Source organism: Rhinopithecus roxellana, chromosome 15 (genome assembly GCF_007565055.1).
Source record: "Rhinopithecus roxellana isolate Shanxi Qingling chromosome 15, ASM756505v1, whole genome shotgun sequence".
NCBI lineage: Eukaryota > Metazoa > Chordata > Mammalia > Primates > Cercopithecidae > Rhinopithecus > Rhinopithecus roxellana.
The window spans coordinates 55,951,701-55,966,049 of NC_044563.1; the positions used below are offsets into that span (position 1 = coordinate 55,951,701).

At 54.9% G+C, this 14,349-nt stretch overlaps 1 protein-coding gene across 4 annotated transcripts in view; it reads left to right on the forward strand.

The window, feature by feature from the left end:
- Positions 1 to 14,349, forward strand: part of WNT11 (Wnt family member 11) — a 49,830-nt gene that overhangs the window by 14,141 nt on the left and 21,340 nt on the right. For 2 of the 4 annotated variants that reach the window (XM_030918437.1, XM_030918436.1), the window contains 3 exons: positions 5,953 to 6,279; positions 6,986 to 7,054; positions 11,021 to 11,922. The gene's annotated coding sequence lies outside the window, so the exon portion shown is untranslated. Of the gene's footprint in view, positions 1 to 5,952; positions 6,280 to 6,985; positions 7,055 to 11,020; positions 11,923 to 13,491; positions 13,619 to 14,349 lie in introns of those variants that run through there. The other 2 variants (XM_030918438.1, XM_010366783.2) reach the window with 2 other exon arrangements.

Sequence of the window (14,349 nt, forward strand, 5' to 3'; positions counted from 1 at the left end):
ATATCTTTCCTTTCCAACTTACAGGTTCAAGTGGTACATGTACAGGTTTGTTACACGGGTAAATTGCACGTTATGGGAGTTTGGTGTATAGATAATTTTGTCACCCAGGTAATCAGTGTAATATTAGTCCTTACCCTCCTTCCCTAATCCACCTTCAGATAGGCCCCCATGTCTATTGTTCTCTTCGTGTCCATGTGTACTCAATGTTTAGCTCCCACCTAAAAGTGAGAACAGTATTTAGTTTCCTGTTTCTGCATTAATTCACGTAGGCTTATGGCCTCCAGTTCCATCCATGTTGCTGCAAAGGCCATGATCTCATTTTTTATAGCTGCATAGTATTCCATGGTGTATATGTACCACATTTTCTTTATCCAGTCCACTGTTGATGAGCATCTAGATTGATTCCGTATCTTTGCTATTGTGAATAGGGCTGCAATAAACATACGTGTGCCTGTGTCTTTATGGTAGAATAATTTATATTCATCTGGGTATGTAACCAATAATGGGATTGCTGTGTCAAATGGTAGTTCTATTTAAGTTTTTTGAGACATCTCTAGACTGCTTTCCACAGTGGCTGAACTAGTTTACATTCTCACCAGTGGTGCATACACATACTCTTTTCTCCACAACCTCACCAACATCTGTTGTTTTTGACTTTTTAATAATACCCATTCTGACTGGTATAAGACTGTATCTTACTGTGGTTTTGTTTTGCATTTCTCTAATGATTAGTGATGTTGAACATTTTTCGTTCCTTTTTGGCCACATGTATGTCTTCTTTTAAGAAGCATCTGTTCATGTCTTTTGCTCATTTTTTTAACTTAAAAATTGTTTTAATTATTACTTTTTAAAAATTGAGATGAGGGCTGGGCACGGTGGCTCAAACCTGTAATCCCAGCACTCTGGGAGGCCGAGACGGGTGGATCACGAGATCAGGAGATCGAGACCATCCTGGCTAACACGGCGAAACCCCGTCTCTACTAAAAAATAAAAAAAACTAGCCGGGCGAGGTGGTGGGCGCCTGTAGTCCCAGCTACTCAGGAGGCTGAGGCAGGAGAATGGCGTGAACCCGGGAGGCAGAGCTTGCAGTGAGCTGAGATCCGGCCACTGCACTCCAGCCTGGGCGACAGAAAGAGACTCCGTCTCAAAAAAAAAAAAAAAAAAAAAAAAAAAATTGAGATGAGGTCTCACCATGTTGCCCAGGCTGATCTCAACCTCCTCAGCTCAAGTGATATCTCCTACCTTGGCCTCTCAAAGTGCTGGGATTAGAGGCATAAGCCACTATACCCAGCCTTTTGCTCATTTTTAAATGGGGTTTTTTTTTGCTTGTTGATCTGTTTGAGTTTCTTATAGCTTCTGGACATTAGACCTTTGTCAGATGCATAGTTTGCAAATATCAAGATTTTTTTTAAAGGTACTTGTGTCGATCTGGAGAGAATGTTGCAGAACACTGAGCCCAATGTTCTCCCTCTCCTGCTTCAACACACCTCCATGCTAAAGATGGGGAAGCTATAGCCCAGAGAGGGGAAGGATCACACAGCACGTCTGAGACAGAGCAGGGTCTAGAACCTGTTGCCTATTGCCACCCCGCTGTTCCCTGACTAGACTGTTAAGTCTTAGAGAACAGGAACCTTTATTAATTTTGTACTCCCTGTAACAACAGCATAGGACTCAACACATTGCAGTGGAAATAGGATTGCTCTAATTGCAAGAGAGTAGATAGAGACCCTATTCTGATGATCCTAAGGAAACATGGATTCACTGGCCCCATAATTGGGAAGGACAGGCTCGGGGACTCAAATGGCACCCCATCTCCACCCCACTACCTGTTTCTTCTTTTCCTTCTTCATTGTCCTTGTCTTCCTCACATGGCAGGGAATACAGGGTAGGAAGCTCTGGGGATCACGCCTTTGGAACTTGCATTCCAAAGTGGGGCTGACTCCTTTCTTCCAGAACCCATTCATACATCACAGGGAAATAGCTCTATTTGGTCCAGTTGGGTCATATACTCTTCCTGGACCAATTATGTGGCTAGGAAGATAGAATTCTCCACAAGGCCAGGCCTTCTATCAGGGGACTGGGTTCTGTGCCTGAGAACCCCATCAGAACTTCATAAAGTTGGGGGATGGCAGGGAGGGGTGTTGTTATCATTAGAAGTGAAAGAGAGGTTGGGCAGGCAAAAACTCAGCTGCCCCCTCCCGTAAGCACTCAGGCCATTGTGGGAATGATCCGCTAGCCAGGGGAAAAGGCAATCATGGTGTTTGGATGCAGAGTGGCCTGGGGTTCAAGACCCAGCTTCTTCACTTTCTGGCTGTGTGCAGGTGGGCAAGGGACCTCCCAGAGCCTCATTTTTCCAGACTTCAAAGTGAAAACAATAATCCCAGCCTATAGAGTTGTAGATATTTGAGATAAGGGCAATGCAGTGGTAGCCCAGAGCCTAGTGCATAGTAGGGGTTGTGCTCAGGTTGGTCATTGTCATTGTTATTGATGCTTTGGGTGGGTCGATGTTTAGCTTCAAGTCAGAACCTGGGGATTCTGCGAAAATGCTTCAGACAGTGGGAGCTTGTCTAGGCCCAGACCCCTGCACCAGGGTTAAGGGGAATGGCAGTGAGAGACATGACTCCTCCCAGGTAAGGATTATAGAAGATGTCCTATCTGTGCGGCATGAGAGGTGACTTGACCCCTAGGAGTCCTGAACTCAGGGTCAGCCCAGCACTGCCCCAACCTGCTGGTTGACCTTGGCCTGGTGACCTGCCATCTCTGAGCTCAATGATCCCTGAACCAGTGACAGCTCTGCATGCCTGCTCAGGATTCCTGCTCATCTAAGGCTGCTAGAAAGTCAACAGTGTCACCTCCCACACTCCCTGTTTTTTTAAAAGGGATGGAGCAGCTCTTACCACAGAGTTGAGCATCTGCCCTTCTCAAGGCCCTGTGCTGGGCTTGAGGACTCAGGTGACTCTGACCCAGCCTGTCCTCAAGGGCCTGCAGCCTGGCTAGGTGAATCAACATGGCACCCTGAACAAGGATAGCTCAGGCACTGACTCTCTGTGTGACCTTGGGCAAGTCACCGCCTCCCCCTGGAGCTCTCATTTTCCCATCTGTAAGAGAAGGGGTTAAACATGAGGATGAGAGCCTACAGCCCCAAAGAGGTGGATGGAGAGCCCACCCCCATACCTCAGCCTCGGCTTGGAGTCTAGTGACATCATCCACAACCCTCTCCCGTTTCCCTGACAACTGGGGTGCTGGCCGAGGCTCCCCAGTGGCCCAGACTGTCTGGATTTCCTTGCATATAACTATAGCTCGTCCACATTTTCACAATTAAATTGTCAGTTTGGGTTAAGTGTTGTCTGCTGATGGCTGTCAACCTCTCTCTGGCTCTCCTCACTCTTCACCCAGAGCAGGTAAGTGAGAACGTCCTGCCTGTCCCTCAGTGCCATGGAAAGGGACTAGGATGTGAGTGACAGGCAGGAGAACTGGGTTCCAGGGTAGCTCTGCCATGCACTTGCTGTGTGATCTTGGGTAAGTCACTTGTCCTCTCTGGGCCTAGGTCTCCCCATCTTAACAACAGAGCTAAACACCTCTGCCCAGCCTCCCTCTCAAGCCAGTGGCGAGGCTCAAAGGAGCCCACCCATAACTGTGGCAGGGCTTAGAAAACTGGAAACCTCAGCTTGAGGTCTGGGATGGTTAATAAAATGAGCAAGCGGACCTTGAGAGGGACTTCTCTGAATCCCCACCAGACAGACAGGTAAGTCAGTTCCCCTCTGGTCTACCCAGCATCCTTCTGGCTACAGATCTAGCCCAGGTCTTCTCCCTCTCAGGTCTGTTCCTAGATTGAAAAGGACAGAAAAAGTGCTCTTCCCAACAGGGCTTGGCACTGAAGATGCAGAGCAGAGGCGCTAGACCAGATGACCAAGGGCCCTGCTTCCCACCACAGGTGTGCCCATGCAGATGGCTCAGCTGCTGCCTCAGTGGCCAGGCTGTCCCTCCCATCCACTAGCCCAAGTCATTCCTGCTGCTACCCCAACTTTCCCCTCATAGGCTTCCAGGAGCTCCATCTCCCCTCATCTCCCCATCCAATCCCAGACCTGCCCCAGACTTGAATCCCAAACCTGACCTTACCCCTTCCCTCTTCAGACCTCCTCCATGTCTCCCTTGGCAAAGCCCAAGCTCCCTAGCCCAGCACTGAAGGCCCCCCATGGCATGGGCCTGGCTTCCTCTCTCATTATTCTCCCTCCTATTGTTCTTCATGCCACCAGTACCGAACCACCCACTTACCCTTCTCTGAAAGCAAACTTCTCCTTCTTGTCTTTGCTTACACTGTTCCCCTGCTGGGAATGCCCTCCCACTTCCCCAGTCACCTGACAATTCCTCTCCCACCTGCACATTATTTATATAGACATGAATGCTAAGTACAGATGAGTTCTCCATCTGGAACTGTTTATGTACCTGGCAGAAAAGGAACTAACCTTTATCAAGGACCGATTACGTGCTGAGCATTTTACATACATCATCTCCCCTTTAAGCCCCACAGCAACCCAGGCAGTAAATTTCACTCCTCCTATTTTTCGGGTGAAAAAACTGAGGATCAGAGACATGAAGCGTCTTTTCCAAGGCCAAACAGAGGTTGCTTTTGAGTTGCAACCCCGAACTGTGTGATGCAGAGCCCATGCTTGTTTTAGGGCCAGGTGGAAGCACTTCCCTTAGGGTTATATCTGTGTCCGGGGACACAAATAGAAAATACTGTACATATATAAATAACTGTACATATATAAAATAACAAGTACATAAAAATACTTGTTATTAAGTGAGGTTGTGCTGCTTTGTAACGCTAGGGACCATTGTGATGTGCCTAAGGCTATCCTATATAAGAGGGGACCCCAGGAGGACAGCCAGGACCCCTGAGGGAATCACAGGATCTGCTCTAGACGGAGGAGGATCTTTTCCAAGACAGAGCCATTCATAATGGAAGACACCATCCTGAAGGGAGTGAGCTCCCATCCTTGGGGGTATGCAAGCAGAGGCTGGATAACATTCACGCATTCGTTTGGCAACTTTGTAGGAATTACTGTCCAGCCCTGGTGCAGTACTGGGGACAAAGCAGCGGATGACAGAGCCATCACTGACCACATGCTGCCCCCAGATCAGCAGAGGCATTACAAGGCTCTGGTGGCCAGAACCTCCAGGTTATGAGAGGGGGTGGCCCAACTATAAGATTCTAAGATTCTGAAATGACATTAGACAAATAATTGCATTTTTTTTTTTTTTTTTTTTTTTTTTTAGCTTTTTCACTCTTTAAGCCTGGCTGCTGCTTGTCTCTATTGCTACATAATAAACCTTGTCAAGATTTAGTAGCTTAAAGCCATAATGGACTCTCCTGCTTCTGTGGGCTGGCCCAGCAGCTCTGCTGACCTTGCGGCGCTGGCTCGCGCAGCTGCATGTGACTGATGGGCCAGCCGATACAGCAAAGGCCTCTCTCTGCCCCAGCCTGGGCTTCTGACCTTGCAGCTGGGCTGGGCCCCAACAGGATGAAGGCAGAAGCTGCAAGGCCCCAAGTCCTGGGCAGCAGAATACAGGCCACATCTACTAGTCAAGCAAGTCATGAGGTCAGCCTAGAGGGAGGGGTGGGGACAGAGCCTTCGCCTTTGCATGGAGTCACACTCCAAAGGGTCTTTATGTTCTGGGATGGGAGGAATTGGTGCTACTAAAAAGCTGCCTCACTGGCCTGCTCAGAAAGGCTTCAGAACCAGTGACAAATAACTGCATGGCTTATGCCTGGATGTCAGGAGACCTGATTTCTGTCTCCTGCACCACTAACCACGTGATGTACGACCCTTCTGTCAGCATCAGTTTCTACATGTGTACAGTGGGGGCACTGAGCATGGTAGGTCTCTGGCCCTATGTGTGTGTGTGTGATGGGATGAAACTCAGACAATGCTTCCCCTCTTCTCCCAGGTGCAGAGACACTGACGTACACATATCAGAGAAGCAGAAGCCCAACTGTAGAAGAAACTGCCATCCTGACACAAATGCCCCTTTGGCCCACTGCCTCCTATGCCTCCTCTTCTGGTGACAGGCACTGCACCCGGCCATGCCCAGAGCCCCTTTCCCGTGGCAATAACAGATGTGCATCAAAGGGAGAGCGCAGGACTCAAACAAAGCCAATCAGCCGCCTTCCCTGGGACTGATTCAGAAGCCCTAGGAGACAGAGGTCTCATTTGACTGGAATTTCTAACTGGGGCTGTTAGTGGCTGCATCCCAATGGGGAGAAATGAGGCCCAGGTGAGTTCAAAGATAGCAGGAAGAAGCAGAAGTGAGTTTGAGACAGCACAGCGTCTCCAGGGGCCCAGGGCCCCAGCACCAGCCCGGAGCCCTCCTGAGTGCAGTAGGGCCACGAGTTACCCCGGTTTCTCCTGCGGGAACCAGTCAGTTTCTCTGGTGTTGAAGCTGGTTGGGGTTGGGTTTCTTCTCTCCTGGAGCTGCAAGAGGCCTGAGAAACACAAACATTGTCTCCTGAGCAGCCACCACCATGATTAAACAACTGAGGGTTGAAAGCAGCCTTTCAGACGTGACGCCCTCAGTAGACATGACGGGTGGCATTTTGTTACGTGCACCCAGGAAAGACACCTCCTGTCTCTCCATGGTGCCCCAGGCCTGCTCCCTGAGCCCTGTAAAATAACAACACCTCCCCTGAGGTAACTGAGGGGGAGGAGGAGGACATACCCTACCCTGGGTAGTGGGCAGAGGTTCCAGCAGCCCACAGACCCAGGGTTTGCAGCCAGGCCCACTCACTGACAGAGAGATCTTGCATGAATTACCTGACAGACCTGGCCCAGTGTGCTCATCTGCAGAGCAATGCCTGTCTCATGCATAGGCACAGAAACTGCCTGGCACACAGTAGGTGCTTGTTCAACCAATACAATTTCTTACAATGTTATTTCTCAGTAAAATTGAGAAGGAGTGGTTTCGTGGCTTTCCTGTTTTGCAGATGATGAAACTAAGGATCCCAGAGGCTGAGTGACTTCCCTGGAGTCCCTCGGTGGGTTAAGTGGAGGAGGTGAGTCTGATAGCCAGGCCCAGGTGCTCTGATGACAGGCCTGCTACTATTTGGTCCCCTCACCCCACCCTTGCCTGGAAGATCTAGCCTCACAGGGCGTTCTAGAAACAGCTGGGCTGGGCTGCTCTGCTGAGACCCCCTGTTCATGTGTCTTCTCAGAAAGGCCTTTCTAAAAGCACCCTGGTGGTGGAAGCAGGGCCCTTTAGTCTCATTGTAACCAGTGAGAAATGGGAAATGGTGATGACGGCCTCTGCCCTGCCCTGCCCTCCCCCGAGATGTGTCCAGAACCAGGATGAGGGATCTCAAAAAATGGTTCTGGCCAGGCGCAGTGCCTCACGCCTGCAATCCCAGCACTTTGGGAGGTCAAGGTGGGTGGACCACTTGAGGTCAGGAGTTCGAGACCAGCCCGGCCAACATGGTGAAACCCGTCTCTACTAAAAATACAAAAATTAATTGGGTGTGGTGGTGGGCGCCTGTAGTCCCAGCTACTTGGAAGGCTGAGACACAAGAATCGCTTGAACCCAAAAGGCCGAGGTTGCAGTGAGGCGAGACAGCGCCATTGCACTCCAGCCTGGGCAACAACAGTGAAACTCTGTCTCAGAAAAAAAAAAAAAAAAGATTCTGGGAAGCCAGCATCCGCCAGGTGGCCTGGGGTCGGGAGAGGGAGAGTACTTGTGGGCTTCCTTCATCCACATTCATGGCTCATCCTATGGCACAGGTTGGCTTGGTGGTGAGAAGAGCATGGCCTAGGGAGTGCTGGTTCCAGGCTAGAAGGAGTCATCTATGGAGCGGGTCCAAATCCAACCAGGAGCCTGGGATCCATGAGTCCAGCCCATGCCAGCTGCCCCCAGCCAACCTGCAGACATGGGAGGGAGAGGCGTGTGCTTGTGGATGATGCCACAGAGACTCTGTACACAGCAAAAGCAGAGCAAAACACTGTCACTCTTTTTTTTTTTTTTTTTTTTTTTTTTTTTTGAGATGGAGTCTTGCTCTGTCACTCAGGTTAGAGTGCAGTGGTACCATCTTGGCTCACTGCAACCTCTGCTACCCAGGTTCAAGCGATTCTCCTACCTCAGCCTCCCAAGTAGCTAGGATTACAGGTGCCCGCCACCACACCTGGCTAATTTTTGTATTTTTAGCAGAGATGGGGTTTCACCATGTTGTCCAGGCTGGTCTTGAACTCCTGACCTCAAGTGATCCACCCACCTCGGCCTCTCAAAGTGCTGGGATTACAGGCGTGAGCCACTGCACCTAGCTGCCACTCTCTTTTGATTCACTTGGTGAAGCGACAGCAGTGAGCTGAGCAGGGCCCCCCCACATCCCCCTTTCACACACCGCAAAGTCGTTGCCCAGGGTGGGTGATCTTGACCCTTCTCCTTACTGGCTGGTTTCGGCTTTCTCTGGACCAGCCTTCGTTGCTGTGGGAGGCATAAAGTGCTGAGGTCCGAGTATGGGTAGTGGGCTTAGGGAAAACAGAGAAGGCTTCTGGGGGACATCTGGGGTTGTGGTCACACAGCATACTTGGGTCAGGAGCCCCAACATGTGCGGGTTCTAGAGCTGAAAAGGCCCTTAGAGGTTCAACCCTTCACTTATAGATGGGCGACTGGGGCTCAGACAAAGCAAAATAACTACCTGACTCACAGAGCAAACTAGTGACGTGGCTCACTCAGGACTGCAACCAGTTCTCCTGCACCCCCATCCGGCGCCCCTGGAAACAGGTGACTGCCCCCCACCATCTCCACCAAGGCTTTGGCCTAACGGAAGGAAGCTGAGGTGGGCAGAGGGGTCACTAGAGGTCAGCATGGCCAACGGAACTGTGTCCGCCCTCACCTCCATGTCCTTTCAGCCTGGGTGCCTCCCTGGGCAGGGCTGGTGCAGGGATGGGGGTGGGGGGAAAGGGGTGTGCCCCTGGCCAGTGGCAGTCAGGCAGGGGCTGAGAAGCCAGCTGACAGGAAGCCCCCAGCATGTCTGGGCGATCAGATCACCAGAATCACCTGGGCTGATTGAGAAGAAAAATATATTCACATCCACGTCCACAGTGGCAGCAGCCAGGGGCTTGGGGCCTCATCCCCTCTGAAGAGGAGTCTGCAGCCCAGGTGGCTAGCACAGGCCAGATACACAGTGGCCCTTGAGGAGGACTGGACAGAGGGATGTAGAAGGGACCGCAAGGGGGAAGGTCAGTTGGTTCTAAAGATGAAAACAAAATTCTTCTCAAGTACTGCCTATTATACAAATGGGGAGACTTGGGTGCAGGGAGAGGCAGACCCTCACCCCAAGTCTCCTTTGATTTTCAATGCAAGCTTTTGGCATCACTTTCTCATAGCCCTTCCCCCTACTCCCACCCCCCAGGCAGGTTTCCAGCCCTAGCTGATGATGCCTGGGTCCTGATCCAAAGGACACAGCTGAGTAGCTGGCAGGGGGCAGGAGGAGGCAGGGCTGAGCTTCAGGAGTATGGGATGTTCTCCTGGTTTCCTTCAACTCCCCACAAGACAATGGAAAGTCACTATCCTTCCCCCATGTGTTCACTGGGAGCCACCAGCCATAGTGAACTCTGAGCCAGAGAGATCTGCGTTCAAATATCAGCTCCCTTTTGAGCCTCAGCTTCCACATCTGTGAAATGGGAATACTAATCCTGATCTTGGAGAAGTAGAGGATTCCATGGGATTGTATTATTCCCATTTTATGGGTGAGAAAACTAAGTCTCGGGGAATTTAAGCAACTTGCTCAAGATTACACAGCTAAAAATAAAATTGGGCAAAATCTGTATTGGAATCCCAGTTTACATGACTCCAAATTGCTTCCGTTTCTACTCTAGCTGGGAGCCAGAGGATTTCTGGCAGGAGAACTGCTGGAAATGTTTGGAGGCAACTGACTGAGCCTCTTAAATGAGCAGAGGGGTGCGCATCCCAAACAGACAGAGGCCACCTGGAATGGCTCTGACTGAAGTGGCCAGGGGGCCTGAGGCAGGGGAGCTAAGGACACTGTTGGGCCCCCGGAGGCCTTTGCCCTCTGCCGCTTAGGTGGAATAGCCCCCCTATTCCTCCCTTCCTCAATGCCCCAAGCCCCACTGTCTTTCCACTGCTTTTTTGATCAGATTGCCCCAGTGTTCTGGCATAAGAGATGGAGGTGTCCCAGTGTGTGTTCCAAAGGATATTCCTGTGATTGTGTGCAGGAGTACATGTTTGGCATTGTACACTTGGAAGCTGTGTGTGCATGGAAGCCCGTGCATGTTTGCACATCAACTGTGTGGGCGCAGGCGGTCTGTGTGCAGCCTCCCCTTCATGACGTGTGTGCGGCCATTTCACACCTCTGTGCTATTGTTATCTCCCGAGTGTGTTTGTAACCATTTGTGGGGTGATAGGCCCCCGGCTGTGTGTGAGGACTGGCTGTGTGGGAATGCTGGTATGGCTGGGAGGCTGCTGTGGGCACTGTAGGCCCAGATGTTTGTGCTGTATGTGGAGGTACCTGTGGCTGGGTGTGGGGCAGCCTAGGAGTGCCACTTCATCTGCAGCTGCAAAGAATGGGGAAAAGAATGTCAGGCATTTTGGGGGAACTGAGACAGGCTCCGTGTCCTCACTAAGTCTCCATTTCCCTTTCTGCTAATGAACCAGTTATCCTTGAGGACTCCTGGGATTGAGGTCCCTAGAAGAAGGGAGAGACACAGATGAATCCACAGCACCCGATGGGCAGTTAGAAATAGTAGTGGTGTTGTAGGGTAAGCAGCTGGTCTGCTCAGGGGAGGCCAAGTGATGGGGAGAAGTGGTCCCAGAAGCACCACACGCCTGGGCGACACAGCGCAGCAGGCGCCTCTCTAGGCTCCTTTAGCTTCTGAAACCCAGTCCTCCTCTGCTCCGCCTCCCCTGTGTCCAGAACACTCCCCAGCAGTCACCCCAGCGGCTGGGACACGGCCCAGCTCCACACTTAAGGCTTTGTAGCACAGAGTCCTCGTGTCTCTTTCTCCTGCAGGATCGTTGATTCCTTTCCCACAACTGGAACCAGAGGCCAAAAGAGACGGTCCCCCGAAGGACCTGGACTAGGACACGAGGCAGGTGTCGGGACCTCAGACGTTTATAGTAACCACGCTGCGCGACTAGCACCTAAGGATGCCCCAGCTCCAGACTGAGACCCAAGTCTGACTTCCCCCTGCGAGTTGAGGCTCCTTGCCTGGTTGCTGCGACCATTCGAGATGGGCCTTACCCGGGCCCCACGAATGTCGCAGGCACGCAGCACGCACGCTTAGTAAACACCAGCTGTAGTGAGCGAGTCCCGCTTTGTAACTCGACAGAGTACAAAGTTCTCTGGAGCGGCGGGCGCTGCAGGTCAGTGGCGTCCGCGGGGACCCCGCCCCCACCCCCAGCGCGCGGCCGGGGCCACCCGGTGGGGTTGCGGCGCGCTGACGTGGGCGGATCAAAGCGGCCGCCCGCCTTATAAAGCAGTTTGGGAGGCCCGCGCCGGAGATCGCGCCGGGCGAGGAGGAGAGCTCGGGCGAGCGGCGAGGACAGGCCTCGGGAGTTGAGCGCAGCCAAGAGCAGCCGGAGTCCGCGCTTGACTGCGCGCGGGTCCTGAGCCGGCCCCAGCTTGCCAGGATCTCTGGCGTCCTTCTGGCGCCGCTTCACGAAGAGGGCGCCTCCACCACTAGCCCAGCCAGAGTGCGCACGGGCCCGCTGGAAACTGCGCTCGCAGCTCCCTGGGCAGGCCAGGGCACCCGGGCACGCAGGGCGCGCCTGGCGAGCGCCCCGGAAGGTAAGCAGTGGTTGCGGGCAGCGGGCAGCTGCTCAGCGAGGACCCGCTAGGGCTGGAGGCGCCCGAGTCGGAGGGGGACGACGCTTCTCACACCCGCCACGACCCCCTTGGGCTCCCACTCGCGGGTAAGCAAACCAAGCGCTCCTGCATACCTTTCCTCCGCAGCACTCCGAAGAGTTCCCCCTTGCGGAGCACAGCCGCGGGAGCCTGGGGACGCGGGGTTTAGGGGGACGCGGGACGGGGGTGGGTTGTGCTCGCAGTTCCCTGCGGCCCTCCTCGAACTTTCCCGGCCCGGCCCCCCTCTTCTGCTCCCGTACCCCAGGCGACCCCCTCCTTCCCAGTCGTCCCGTGGATGAGGTCATGCCCGAGCCACCCCCAGGGGTGGGGGACTTGGATCCCGCGACAGAGGGTGTGTGTGGTGGTGGGGAGAGGGTGACAAAAGGCAGAGAAATGCGGCAGCGCCTAGTAAATTGGGGATGGGGGCAGACGCCTGACTTTGAGAACGGATCCCAGGCGCGGCGGGGGGAGGGGGAGAACCGAGTTTGTTTACTGACCTGAGCTCCAGGCTGGGGACTGGGGAGGAAAAAGTCCTGTCCCCGGCCCCGCGGCACATCTCGAACCGCCCCAAACATCTGGCTAAGCTCGCGCACGAGCTCCACGCCTCCCACCCCCCGGGCTGAAGTGCCTCGGTGTCCCTCAAGACCCTGGGCGTGCAGGGTCCCGCTCCAGGGGGTTAGCAGGAGGGATCTCGAGTGCCCCCACCCACCCTTCTCCCTTCCAAAACAACCCGTCTCCCGGGTGACCCGGCGCCGCGTGCGCAGCCAAGCAGACGTCTCTTGAAAGCTTCGCGGCTGGGGTCAAAGCCGGGTAGCCGGCCCGGCCTCCCTGGCCCACAGGTAACCTTGAAGCTGTCGCTCGGCGTCCCTGGTTGGCGGGGTCAGCTCCGTGAGCTGCGCGGCGGGAGGCTTCGGGACCCGCCAGTGCCGACCTTGCGCGCCGCGCGGACAGTCGGCCCCGGTGCACGGTGCTCGCGGGGCATCGGGGTAGGGGAGGCCCCGCAAGTCCCCGCCGGCGTGGCCTGGTCCCAGCGGCGGGCTTTCCAGAGACCTCCACAGCCCGGGCCTATGACCACCTGTTGGCGGCGCTGGGCTGCGGCGCTGCGCTCGTGGTGCCCTCCCTGTGCACAGCCCCAGGCGGGCGCCTCCCGGGCCCGCTGCAGGCAGGGTAGCTCGGACCAACTTCGAGGAGGTGACCACTCGCTCTCCAAAGGTGCTGCGCCTGGCGCGGCCCACTACGCGCCCGGCCCCAAGCAAGGGGTCGGGCAGGTCAGGGCGGCCGACGGCAAGTGTCCTATAGAACGACCAGGACACAGTGGGCACTCCCTCGACACCTCGTCCCATTCCCAGACGGGGAAGCGGGGTCCCAGGAAGTGGAGGGGACTTGCCCCCAGCCCATGATGCGGGTGGCAGCCGCGATCCCGACCCTCACCCGAGCCCCGGCTTAGCGCCCCCTGGCGGGCTGAGGGCTTCGGGAGGCGAGTGCACCCTGACCCGCAGGCTCAGGCGGAGGGTGACTCCACGGCCCGCGCGGCTCTCCCGGGCGCTCGTACAAGGGACAGGAACAGTGCGTCAGGACCCAGAGGCACGGGCCAGGCGCTGCCTCTCCCCGCGACGAGCTTGGGCGGCGGAGGGAGAGCCCTGGGACAGCCGGAGCTGCACCGAAAGAGCCGGGGGGGCTGGAGGCCTTGGGTCCCCGTCCGCTGTGCGACCTAGGCCGCTCCTCCTCTCCCTAGAAGACCAGGCTGGACACAGATCCCCCGCTGTGAGTCCGCGCGCCTCGGTCCTCGTGCAGTCCCCGCCCCCTCCCCACCCAGGAATGCCGGGTGCCTTCGCCGGGCGGCTCACTTTGGGAGAGGGGAAGACGGTAACTGGAGTTTTGATTCCCTCCTCCATATCCAGCGGATATTTTTCTTGTTCTGAGAAGTGCGGGAAACTTGCAGAACCAGGAAGACAAAGGAGTTGGATACAGGCTGGGTGGGAGGACGGGGCTGGGTTACACGGGGAACCCCGCCGAAACCCCCAGCCTTGACGGCATGTTTGTCGCAGGCGCCCTTGTGCTGGGCGCTAGCTAAGGGGCTCTGCGGAGGAAAAGAACCGTGAGATCCAGGCTTCTCCTCGCCTTCCTGTGAGTTTTGCCGACAGGCTCCAGAAAACAGTGGGGCTTCCCCTCTGTGCGCGCTGACGACCCACGCGCAGGAACGCGCCACGCAGGTGGCGTCGCGGTACAAACAGCAGAGGGGCGCGGAGCCCCGCAGGCTGCAGGGAGACGGGGTCCTCTGGGAACGCACGATGAAGCCCCGTTCCTCCTTCTTATGAAATGGGACACCGAGGCTGGGGTGGCTGAGGGCTTGCTCAAGCTCACAGAGCCAGATAGGAACGTCCGTTTTCTGCTCCAGCGCCCCTCACTACCGTGGGCGCCTCCTTTTCCAACTCCCCAAACCCTTAGGAAGGAATCCCTTTGTCTCTGCTCCTCCCGAGGGGAGAGGGGCTGGG